At 31.9% G+C, this 12,715-nt stretch overlaps 1 pseudogene; it reads right to left on the bottom strand.

Annotated features, from left to right (window-relative positions):
• The window catches only part of LOC132641661 (protein DETOXIFICATION 14-like), a 48,588-nt pseudogene extending 36,202 nt beyond the window's left edge, over window positions 1–12,386 (bottom strand).
• Window positions 12,387–12,715: the final 329 nt, after the last annotated feature.

Raw genomic sequence — 12,715 nt, 5'->3', positions numbered from 1 at the left:
TAATTTTTTTGGGGACATTTTGATTCCGGACTCATGTAAAGCTACTATAACTACCTGAAAAATAGAGTGTAAACTTACTATAACCAAGTTAAATAGCACTTAACTCTCACAGTATATAACTTAAATCCGAGAAATAATTAGGTACTTACAGGAAAGCTGAAACCAGTGACCCCAGCAAGAGAAAGAGCTATGGCAGTACTTGAGAGAGAGAGTTCACCCAAATGACCAACCATCATCATTGATATAACTTGCAACAAATACATTGAAAGTGTCACAGCTATCATTGGTCCAGCCAAATAACCAACTTCCTTCATTTCTTCCCATATTACTCCCCATCTCGATTCTACTAATTCTCTTTCTTTCGGTAACAATCCTTCTTCTATATTCTCCATGTTAAAAAAAATAAAAATAAAATAGGAGTCTTGAACTTGTACAAAGGACTTCTTTTGAGAAAACCTTGTAAAAATCTTGAATTTTTATGAGAGGGGAAAAAAGAGTCTTGAACTTATTAAAGAGACCCTTTTTTGGAAAAAGATTGTGAAAGCGTGGATTTTTATAGAGTTAGAGGGGGAAAATGAGTCTTGAACTTGGTTTTAAAAAAAAGAAAAAGAAACTTTTGGGAAAAGATTGGATTTTTATAAAGTTAAGAGTGGGGGAAAAGATCCTTTTTGGCAAAAGATTGAATTTGTACGAGAGAGGAAAACAAATTAAAAAACAAATTCGATTGTGGCGGTGTGGCCAAGAAAAAACAAGAAAGTGTGAGAATTTTGTTATGTAATGATGCTAGTGGTTTGGTTGAAGTAGGGCTGGACGTTCGATTCTTCCATTCGATTTTATCAAACTTTGGTTTGACTATTTTGATTTCGATTTTTTAAAGGTGGATACCGAACACCGAACCAAACTAGTTCGGTTCGATTTTTTTAGTTTCAGTTTTTTGAAGTTTGATTCGGTTCGGTTTCGATTTTTTCAATTAGGTTTTTTTAATATAATATTAGAAGTGATTCCATTTACACTAATTCATATCCTCAAAAGCAATAAAACATAAAACTAATAAATTAAAATCAAAATCAAACAAACAGGATACACAAGAACAGAAAACCATAACCATAATATAGGATCACTAGGTGTTATATATATACAGTAAGAATAATTAAGAAAACACATAAAAGACATACATTAATCCTAAAGACACATCGTAGTCACCTTTCTTTGTTAAAGATATTTGATTTTCTCAACTGAAGTGGAAAATAAGTGATACAAAAGCAAAAGAGAGCTTATTACAATTGAATTTTTTTTTGCTTAAACTTAATGGGTCTGAAATATTTTATTTTTTTTGGGTAACGTATAAATTTCGGTTCTTCGGTTCGGTTTCATCAAAGTTCGGTTCGGCTATTTCGGTTTCGGTATTTTGAAGGTGAACTGAACACTAAACACCGAACCCAACTAGTTCGGTTAGGTTCTTTCGATTTCGATTTCTTGAAGTTCGGTTCGATTTGATCTGATTTTTTGATTTTCGATATTTATGTCTAATCCTAGTTCGAAGAGGTGTTTGTTTGTCTCTGCTGACTGTTTATTGGATTGTACTTGGCTGACTAAAGTCTTTATAATATTGACTATAAATCATTTAATTTTTAATTAATTGAAGGCAGCACAAGTCTAATCCGCAAGGGACTGAAATCCTGCTACTTAAATTGAAGGTTGTTTTTACACAATATTTATCCATTTGCGCCCCCCTCCTAATTTTATTTTGTTTCTACCCAGTCGGTCTAAAGTTATTACACACCTCAACCCAACTCCACCCTTTAACCGTGTAGTGTGTTTTGAATTTTTGTTGACATCATTCAGATACAACTTTCTTTATCTTTTCATCCAACTCTTTCGTCCTTTTCTTTTCGACCTTTTCTTCTTTTTATCTTTTGCTTTTATCCAATTCCTTTTCCGTACTTTTGTTTATCATGTTTTGTTTTCTCTCTTTGTTTGTGCCCCCCCCCCCCCCCCCCCCGCCCCCGCTCTTTTGTGGTTATTTATCTTTTTTTTAGTTCTCTATTTTTTGTCTTCTTCTTTTTTCTTTTCAAAAGAAAAGTAAACTATATCGTAATAAAAATACTAACTAGTTATTTTTAGATTAATAAAAATATAAGAAAATTAAATAATTAGACAACAAGAAGAAATGAAATAAGAAAAATACTAAAGTCGCTAGTTTATTTATTAAAATCGAAATTATTAATAGAAAATATGTTCTTACACTTTTTTTCTCTTTTGCAAATGAAAATAAAAGTTATATCTAAACTATAACTCTATTTTTATTTTCATTTTGTAATTCATTTTACAAATTGTAACTTGCTAAAATGATATAAAATTAATATATCAAAATTAAGCTCAAAGTTAGTATATGATATACCATGTGGGTGTCATAGAGGATTAATAAATATTTTAAGGAATGAACTAGTCCTATGTGATACTCTATCAATTATAATATATACCGGGTTAGTATCATAGAGGATTGAGAAGTGTCTTTTTATGAAATGAACCAGTCTCTAAGATACCAGGTCAATATATAATATATATATATACCTTGTGAGTATCATAGATGAGGAGGTTCTTTTTTTAAGGAATGAATCAGTACTTTAAGAAATCATATGATAAATCATGCGGGTCAGTTATCAATGATAGCCTGTCGGTATATAATATATACCATGTATGTATCATAGAGGATTGAGTTGTGTTTTTCTTGAAAGAATGAATCATTTCTCTATGATATTATGTCGGTATATAGTATATGATATATACCATGTGGGTATCATAGATGATCGAGAAGTTTTTTTTCCCCGAAGAAATAAACCAGTTCTCTATGATACCCTGACAGCATTTGAATATACCGCATGGGTATCATAGAGGACAGAAGAACGTTTTTTTTTTCAAAGAAATGAACCACCCCTCTATGATACCCTAGCAGTATATGAATATATCGTGCGGATATCATAGAGGACCGATGAGTGTTTTTTTCGAAGAAATGAATCAGTCCTTTATGATACCCTGGCAGTATATGAATATACCATGTGGGTATCATAGAGGATCGATGAGTGGTTTTTTCTAAATAAATAAACCAATCCCTTATGATACCCTGACAGTATCCGAATATACAACATATGTGTCATAGAGGAACGATGAGTGTTTTTTTTTTAAAAAAAAATGAACCAGTTCTCTATGATACCATGACACTATATGAATATATCATGTGAGTATCATAGAGGACTGAAGAGTGTTTTTTTCTGAAGAAATGAACCAGTCCTCTATGATACCCTAACAGTATATGAATATATCTTGTGGGTATCATAGAGTAACGAGGAGTGTTTTTTTCGAAGAAATGAACCAGTCCTCTATGATACCCTGGCAATATATGAATATACCATGTAGGTATCATAGAGGACCGAGGAGTATTTTTTTTTCCGAAGAAATGAACCAATCCTTTGTGATACCCTAGAAGTATATGAATATACCGTGTGGGCATCATAGAGGACCGAAGATTTTTTTTTTTTTTTTTGAAGAAATGAACCAGTCCTCTATGTTACCCAAGCAGTATATGAATATACTATCTGGGCATCATAGAGGATTGAGCAGTGTTGGAATGAATCTGCTATCTACAACACCTTGTTAGTATATGATATACCAGGTTGGTATCATAGAGAACTCAATGTTTTCTTGAAGGAATGGACTATCACTGCCGTATGATACCATGTCAGTATATGATATACCATGTGAGTATCATTGAAGACTGAGTAGTATTTTTTGAAGGAATGATCCAACGTTCTATGATACCTTATCTGTATATAATATATACCATATGGGTATCATAGAGGACTGATTGTTTTTCTTGAAGGAATGAAATGACAGTCCCCAACGATACCATGTTAGTATATGGTATATGGCACACGAGTATCATAACATACGACAATAGTATACTTCAAGTGCTACTGATTTGGTATACTATATGCTAAAATATGTTGTTTTTTGAGATATAGAAAAAAATAAAAAAAATAATATATCACTCATCCTTCTTATTGATATAAAAAAAATAAGGGAGCCAAAAGGTAGAATTAGATTATGAAAAAAAAAAAGGAACTGAAGAAAAAATTAATTTGAAAAAATGGAATTAAAAAAAAAAGAGAAAAAAATAAATAAAAATCACCAGAAATAAAAAAATAAGAATAAATAAAACTAGCAAAAAAGGTGAATGAAATTAGATTATGGAGATAAAAAAAGAAATATATGAAATTAAAAGGAACAAGAAACTAAAAAAATAAAAATAGAGGAGCTAGAATTAAATATGAAATCAAATTATAGCGAAAAAGAAAATAAAAATAGTATGGTTTGGGAAAGAAATAAATGAACAAAAAAAGGAAAAGAAAAAAAAATGAAAAAAGAAGAAGTAAAGAAGATAAGAAGTATAGAAATTAATAATAATAATAATAATAATAATAATAATAATAATAATAATAATAATAAAAAAAAAAAAAAAAGACAATTACCTACAAAAGCTATAATGGGTAGAAAGGATAAATAGTTTGGGGGTATGAAAGTAAGGGTAATTATTTTATATGTAGTGAACATTGGTGTTATTTCCCCAATTTATTATGGTGCACAAAGTTTTGTAACTTTACCGTTAGAGTAAATAAAATTTTGTGAACAAAATGGTTAAATTTTAATTACTTAGGGACAAATGATCATCGTATAACTTAATTATTATGATGGGTGAAGTGCAGTGATAATAAGTGAAATTACTCTGAGCTCAGTTTAAAAGAATTATATACAAGAATTACTTAATTTTAAGGAAAAACTTGTGTGTCAGATTTTATGCAATTGAGACCAATATTTTATCACTTACACAAGAACTTTTTCGCAAATCATCAAAATTTATGTTAAAAATACGTTAATGAAAAGTTTGTGCATTAAAACGTGTGTGAATAATTGTAATTGTTCTCTTTCCGATAAAGTTTTTTCTGCAACAATTTTTTGATACAGCCTTTCAAGAAGACTTAACCAAACAAGTTTTGATAATATTTGCAGGTATGAAAGGACAATATCTTTGTTTTTGTTTTTTTATGTTTTTTTTTTGTTTTTTTTTCTGTTTTTTAACAATAACACTATCTTTGTTTCTCAAGAATAATATTTTGTGTCAGCAAGGCCAAACCTGTTTGTAAGGGGTAATAGCATTTAGGTCCCACAATTATCATGAAATTCTTATTTTAGTCCTTGATGGTATTCACATTTATCCTTCAATTAATTAAAATATGTGTTTTGAGTCTTTTCAAGTAGAAAATATATTATATTTGAACTTTTTTAGGACTATATTACTGCTAAATATGAAGTAATAATGTAAACTCAACATAACCAATGAGTAAGTAAATGATGAAAATTTGTACTTAATCATGATAAAATCGCGAATATTCACAAGTAAAAGCATTAAAATTGCTCGTTCCAATTATTTAAAGATCAAATATATTAAGTAAAACATGAGAACTAAAATCTAAAGTTATCAATGATTGCGGAACTAAAAATGCTATTATACCCTTGTTGTAAAAAACCAATGGGGGAGTTGTTCAAATTTCAAAGTCCTGAGGGGAGTTAGCGGAGAAAAGGTTAACAAAACGGTTATGGAGCAAAGTCTTTGCATATAGGAAACCGCTCGAAATCTGTGCGTGCGAACAATTTTGCAAATTTTAATCTGTTTGAAATCATGGAGAATAAGGTACATTTTTTTTCCTTCTAAATTTAATGCCAAAATTCCATTTTTGTTAATAACTTAGAAAGTAGAAAATGAAGTGAAAAAGCAAGTTGGAACCTGTTCAAATGTGTTAAAACTTACATGATACGATGGCTACTCCATATTTATTTTTATGTTTCTTGTTCCAAAAAAAAAAGTGTTCTCAGTGATTATACTTAAACTTGAACGTTTGACAATTCTGTTTTCCTGGTTTAATTGTTTTGTTGTAATTTCCTAAAAAAATTGTTTGCTTCGCTACTTTGGGCTTATTTTTTCCTTACATTTTTTGAATATTTATTCTTTTAATGGTATTATATGTGGATAGCAAATCCATAGATGAGAAAATTGTGCATTTTATTTTTTAGCACTAAAAACATGAATCTAAAGGGTTTTTTGGGTCATTAATACGACGTTAGCCCCTTAAGTCTCACAAAGTTATGTCTGTCTTGGTGTTGTGGCCTTGGCATATTAGTACATTACTAAGAGTTTTCTTGCATGCTACCGTTTTTATTACCTGAATAGATTTAAGTTATGTATACTGACAATATCATCAGTGTAATTTAACTTGTTATAGCAGGTTACTTACCATTTATTCGAGGTTATCAGTCAATGCTATTGAATAGAGTTACCAACAATTACCTGTTATACATCGGCAGTGCATAAAACTTGAATACGATGATTATTAATAGGGTTAGCATCAGAAATAGAATTATGCACTTAGAAGTTGATCTAGCATTCATATACTGTCAAAGGTCTCTTCTTTGCAATTGGATATCCTGGTATTTTTAGATAGAAATAGAGCCTATAAGAATGGACCTAACATTTAAAAAGCTTTAGTTGTGAAAGACAGGATCTTGAAGCTATGACTTCACACTTTCTGGATCCTGCTCAGTTATCACTATTATGTTTTTCTTTATATGTAATTTAGAAAAACACTATGGTGTGAGGTGGGCGGGGGGTGGGAAATGGGGGTCAGGGATTGGAGGTTGGGGGAGTTAGGGGATGGAGATGAGACAATGAGCTTGAAATGACATTTATGAAACTTGTTTTTCGATCCTACTCCTACTAGGAAAGTCATTTTCTTGATTTGTAAGGAACTTGTTTTCAGGGGCGGTCCTACCTTGGTGCAAGTGGGATCAGTTGAACCCACTTGCTCAAAATATTTTACACTACTTATTTGTGGAAATTAGTTTTCGAAGAACTAACTGCAGTATATTAACGAGGATTGAACCCACATGACAAAAGACGAGGGGCGGCGTAATGGTTAATGTGGGTTCATTTTGACCGAAAGGTTAAAAGCTCGAAAATGGATTTCAACACTTTTGCGCATGCATTTTTCATATTTTTTCAGAAAAATGGATAGATTTGTTGCTCTTAAATTCCTATTTGTGGCCTCTTATATTAAGATTATTAATGGTATAGTTTAGTTTATATTCTCTTTTGTTGTTATTGTTTGCAATTTGTTGTTCGTCAAAATAAAAATTTCAGAGCTTTTAATTTTTTTAGTATAAAAAAATAGTAGGTTTAGCATTTTGGTATAGATCACTTGATGTTTGTTAAGTAAAATATTCTTTTTCTTATAAATTTTGATAGATTATTAAATTTTACAAAGTAAATATATTTGTAAAATCTTGATTTATGATTTTCATATTTTAAAGTGTGGCCTAGAAAAAGAGTTGTAGGCAAAACCATTTTGAGGTTTTGTTATGAACCAAAATAAAGAGCGGAGGTTGAAACCCATTACGTTATGCCTAGTATTTCTTTTACGGTGAGTTACTATCATGGACATTTTTTTTTTGAACCCCCTTGCACGAAATTCTGGGTCCGCCACTGCTTGTTTTCACGGAGAAATTTGTTGTACACATGGGAAAAGTGACACCCTTAGTTTTTTTTCTCTTCAACACTCAGCCTCTTCGGCTATTCCTATATCCTCTCACTCATATTCTCTTATGTGACACAATAGTCTCAGACATTGTGAGTCGTAAAAAGTTGTCTAGAAATTTCATTAGGCCCCAATAGTACATACTGTTGGAGATGTGGTGTCAGTCACTCACAAACCATTTTATATGTGATGTGTCTTCAATTAATGCTCATTTTTTGCATCTTATTTCAAATAACTCGTTCAATACAGACAAGGATAGTAGTTATTTTTGAAAAACCAAAACCTTTAAGAGTAGTCAAGCTGATTAATAACTGTCGAGTAGGAACTTAGATATTTCTCCAAAAACTTGTTAGTACAGTACAAATTGGAGATATTTGATTCCAACGATATCTAATTTTTTTTGATAAAAGTAGGGTGCGGGCCAATTTGCGCACACCTCGATTATTCCACATTATACTTGCTACCTCCCACCAGCAACAACTAATTCCACGGGATACCTGCTACCTCCCACCAGCGGTAAGTAACTTTGTCCACCAAGGCTTAGACAAATGGGAAGAAATCACATAGTGTTTTTGCCTTCATTGTGATTTGAAACTGAGACCTTATGGTTCCTCCTTACACTTCATTGACCACTTGGCCACACCCTTAGGCGCTTTCCAATTTTATCTATTTCAATCTACCTATGTTATGTGTCACCGATAGTTCGAGATAGTGCGGGATTTAACAAAATATTGTTATAAGATAAAATGATAAGAAGAAGAAGAAGAAGGAGAAGAAGCAGGAGAAGAAGGAGAAGAAGAAGGAGAAGGAGGAGAAGCAGGAGGAGAAGCAGAAGGAGAAGGAGGAGAAGAAGGAGGAGAAGGAGGAGAAGAAGAAGGAGGAGGAGATCAAAATTTTGTGTGTACTCAGTAAGTTAAATCGATTCTGGCTAGACCACCACAAAGATGACTCAAACTGAAAAACTAATAAGAAGGAGATCAAAATTTTGATGTAACTTAATAAGTTAATACATTCTGGCTTGACCACCACGAAGATGACTCAAACCGAAGACAACACAATTTTCAAATTGTTGATGCAGATTGTTCCATTTTACAGTTATATATCCTTGTTTGCTTGAGGAGGTTGGAAGTCAAAGAGCAAGAGACTACTAGCTTTAATTCAGTAATGAAAGGTTTGACTGCTACATGGTCCCTTATGTTAATAGTGTGAATCCTGTATGACTTATGCCTTCCAGAGTATAAAAGCGTATTTGATTTGCCAGATACAGACAACAACAACAACAAATACATTCCTAATATAATCACACCAGGTGGGGTCTGGGGAGATTTGACATATACCAGTTTCAAAAAAAGAAAAAGAAAAAGCGTAGATGATGATGATGATTCGTTCCAAACAAACGACTATTATGCACGGAATACATGCCTTCGGGTGTGTACAATCACTCAAAATAGAAATAAACTCTGCCTAACATTCAGCTTTGGATCTTTAAAGGTTAAATTAATGACAAATATTTAATGCTCTTTCAGGCATTTGAACATATTTTACAACGCCAATTGATCTCCTTGGTTGACAACAGAGGGCACAGCCAATCTGTTGAATTCCGTCTAGTAAGGCTTTTGATCTCATCACATGAACTACGTCAGGGACTGAAATCATACCGTTCTTGTCCAGTAAGTTACTTTCAAGAACAATCATATTCATTTAGTCTGAAATATACTCGGGTGGTTGCGAATATCAATATCATAAAAAAATAAACACACTTTCCAGTCAGTCGGTACAAGCAAGTAGAGAAATTTCCTTAATGCCATGTTCGTTATCTAGTACTTCATAAATCTTAAATTTTAATGCATACGTATATAAAAATCTAATGGTTCATGGCTTGTTGATTAAAACATTGGGAAGTCACTTGTTTCTCTTTTTTACTTGTTCATTTCTGCTAGTTATTCTTATAATTTCAATAAAGAAAATAGTAAAAAAAATGTATAGCCAAAACCTACTCCTAACAAGTTATTGGATCAAAGTAGTATATTATACTTCTGCCCTCCAGTAGTGAAGGGGGTTCTATCAAAAAATAGGAGTAACAAGTTGTCTGGGTTCCAAATACCTGATAGTTATACAGGAAAAATAAATAATAAGTCACTTATGAAATAACAAAAAGCCTTCAAATTATTTGGTCTTTTTGGACAAGTAATAATTATCATGCTGATTTTGCTCATTTGCAGGCAATTCTTCATAAACTACTCGACCGAGGAGTCTGAAGTCAAAGCCCCATATGTTGTAGTAGTATTTGTTTATTAGAGAAATTTTATATATTTTACATAAAAGTAGTTTTAATGTGAAAGAATTACGACTTCCTTAATTATGCCACATTTTCTTTTTCTTTTTCTCATGACTTCCAATCTTCTTCTTTTTTTTTCAGTGTTATTTTTCATTTATTTTTTTGAATTATAACTAGTACTATTACAGATTGAACTGGACGTCTTGACAATAGTTTCAATGTTTCGGTTAGTGAAATCGTCACACTGAATTAGGTATTAATTTGACAATTTTAATTTCAGATTGAATCTCTAATAATATTTCTCATTAGTGTTCAGATGTATAAAAAGTATTTTCCTACAGATCGTTCAGTTTACCGTCACAAGTTGTAAGAGAAATAAAAAGAGTATCATTTGCTAAACATCTGTCACTGGAAAAATGTGACAACCGGCAATTTTTTTATTAAATTAGAACCTCTCTTCTTTCTTTTAGTTCAGGGTCGGGTCTTTTTGCCACGTGGACTGAGAAAAAAAAGAAGGAAAAGTCCACGTGGACTGAATTAAATGCCATGTCATATTTTATTGGTCAAACATTTATTGAGTGACTTTTGATGTGATATAAGGAAAGTTGGGTGACCTTGTTGTTACAGAACAAATAAACATGACCTTGAGAAATCATTACCCATAGTTAAGTGACCTTCTGTGTTACTACCTCGAAAGAAGAAAGAGTACAAGTTCTATCCACTTGATATGTATTAAGTATGATATAACAACCTGAAATATGGACCGAGAACCTGCTATAACCAGTTAAATTCTACTGATAGTGTAAAAGTAGACCAACAACTATATGTAACTAAGTCTAACTTATAAACATCGCCATCGACAATGTAATAATGTTAATCACTATCAGATCACCTAAAGCATATATACAGGTAACTCCCCATAGAAAGTCAGATTTGCATCTTGAAAATAAGGTGCGTTACCTACTAAGAATGTACAAGTGACCTGACAAAGAGTGTATATATGTTTAACTCTATGTAACTTTTCATGTTAAGCCTACTATAGTTACCTGAAAAAATAGTGTGTGAACCTACTATAACCAAGTTAAATTAAACTTACACTGACACTTAAATCCAAATCCAAGAAACAATCATAGATAGATAGTTTACACTATCAGGTCACCTGAAACAGTAGCTTTCAGTAAGAAGTATTATTCCTAAACTTGAAAATAAGACATGTTACCTGCTATAAAGTATAAAGTAAAGATTAACCTAACAATCCATGCATATACGTTAATTCTATGTAACTACAACTCTCCATGTTATCCTACTATAGTTACCTGGAAAATAGAGTTTGAACCTACTATTATTGGTTAAATTGCATGTATATTGTCAGTATAATTGTGTTAAGATATTCATTAAATATTTAAATATGTACACATTAAATTTAAAACTAAATTATTAGCACTTAAAGCCGTCGTTCTAAAATTTAGAACCAACAAAATATAAATCCCAACTCCGCCTCTGATTGTCCGTGCATATAACCAAAGAAAGGATCATAAATAGGTACTTACAAGAAAGCTGAAACCAGTGACTACAGCAAGAGAAAGAGCAAGGGAAGTACTTGAGAGAGAAAGTTCACCCAAATGACCAACCATCATTATTGATATAACTCGCAAGAAATACTGTGAAAGTGTCACTGCTATCATTGGACCAGCCAAATAACCAACTTCTTTCGCTTCCTCCCAAATTACTTCCCATCTCAATTCAACACTACCCTTATGATTTTCTCTTTCTTTCACTAACAATCCTTCTTCTATATTCTCCATGTAAATGAAAAAAAAAAAAAAAAGGAGTCTTGAACTTGTAAAAAGACCCCTTTTGGAAACAGATTGTGAAAATTCAAGATTTGTACAAAGGGAGAGGAGAGCAAAGAGACCCCTTTTGGAAACAGATTGTGAAAAATCAAGATTTATACAAAGGGAGAGGAGAGCAAAGAGACCCCTTATGAAAATACCTTTTAAAGAACCCTTTTTGGAAACAGATTGTGAAAGAACTTGAATTTTTATGAGAGAGGAGAAAAAAGAAAAGAAAAAAGTCAAGTTGGGTGACTGTGTGGCAGAGAAAGACAAGAAGTTTGACAATTTTGTTTTGTAATGATGTTAGTGGTTTGTTAGTGGTTTGTTAGTGTGTGGTGTTTGTTAGTCTTGTCAATGGGAGGTTTGCAGGGATGTTCATATTATTGGTGAGGGTGCCCTTAATGAATTCGCTGCAGCTGATGAATTTCAACTTTCAACAACACTCTCCTTTAAACTTTCATATAATTTAGGCAACCATCCTTATCAACATTCATAAGGTATAGACGGATTTGATGGCCATTGGTGATGTAGATAGGAGGCAGTCTCTTTTTAGGAGCATTAATTATGTAGCTAATGGACGCTTTTGTCGACACAGGGTCTATATTACCAGACAGAATCACGCTCCTCAACAGATCATCATAGGTGTAATAATTATCCAGTTCAACAGGTTGGATTGGATAATTATTTTTAATTTTTTTTTTTAAAAAAAAAAAAAAATTTCGTTCAAAACTTTATGTATGAAAGTTGTATGAAATGTGTATATCTCGCTCAAGGCTTAAAAAGTTCGCTCAAAATTTAGTGTATCGGTATGAAAAATGTATGAAATGCGTATATCTCGTTCAAGGCTTAAAAAATCTGCTCAAAATTATATATATGAAAACTGCATGAAATTTGTCACAAATCATCAAAATTTATGTTAAAAATATGTTAAAATGTGTTTGAATAATTGTAATTGT

This window comes from Lycium barbarum, chromosome 5 (genome assembly GCF_019175385.1).
Source record: "Lycium barbarum isolate Lr01 chromosome 5, ASM1917538v2, whole genome shotgun sequence".
NCBI classification, from domain to species: domain Eukaryota; kingdom Viridiplantae; phylum Streptophyta; class Magnoliopsida; order Solanales; family Solanaceae; genus Lycium; species Lycium barbarum.
This window is presented reverse-complemented; position numbering and strand designations above follow the sequence as displayed.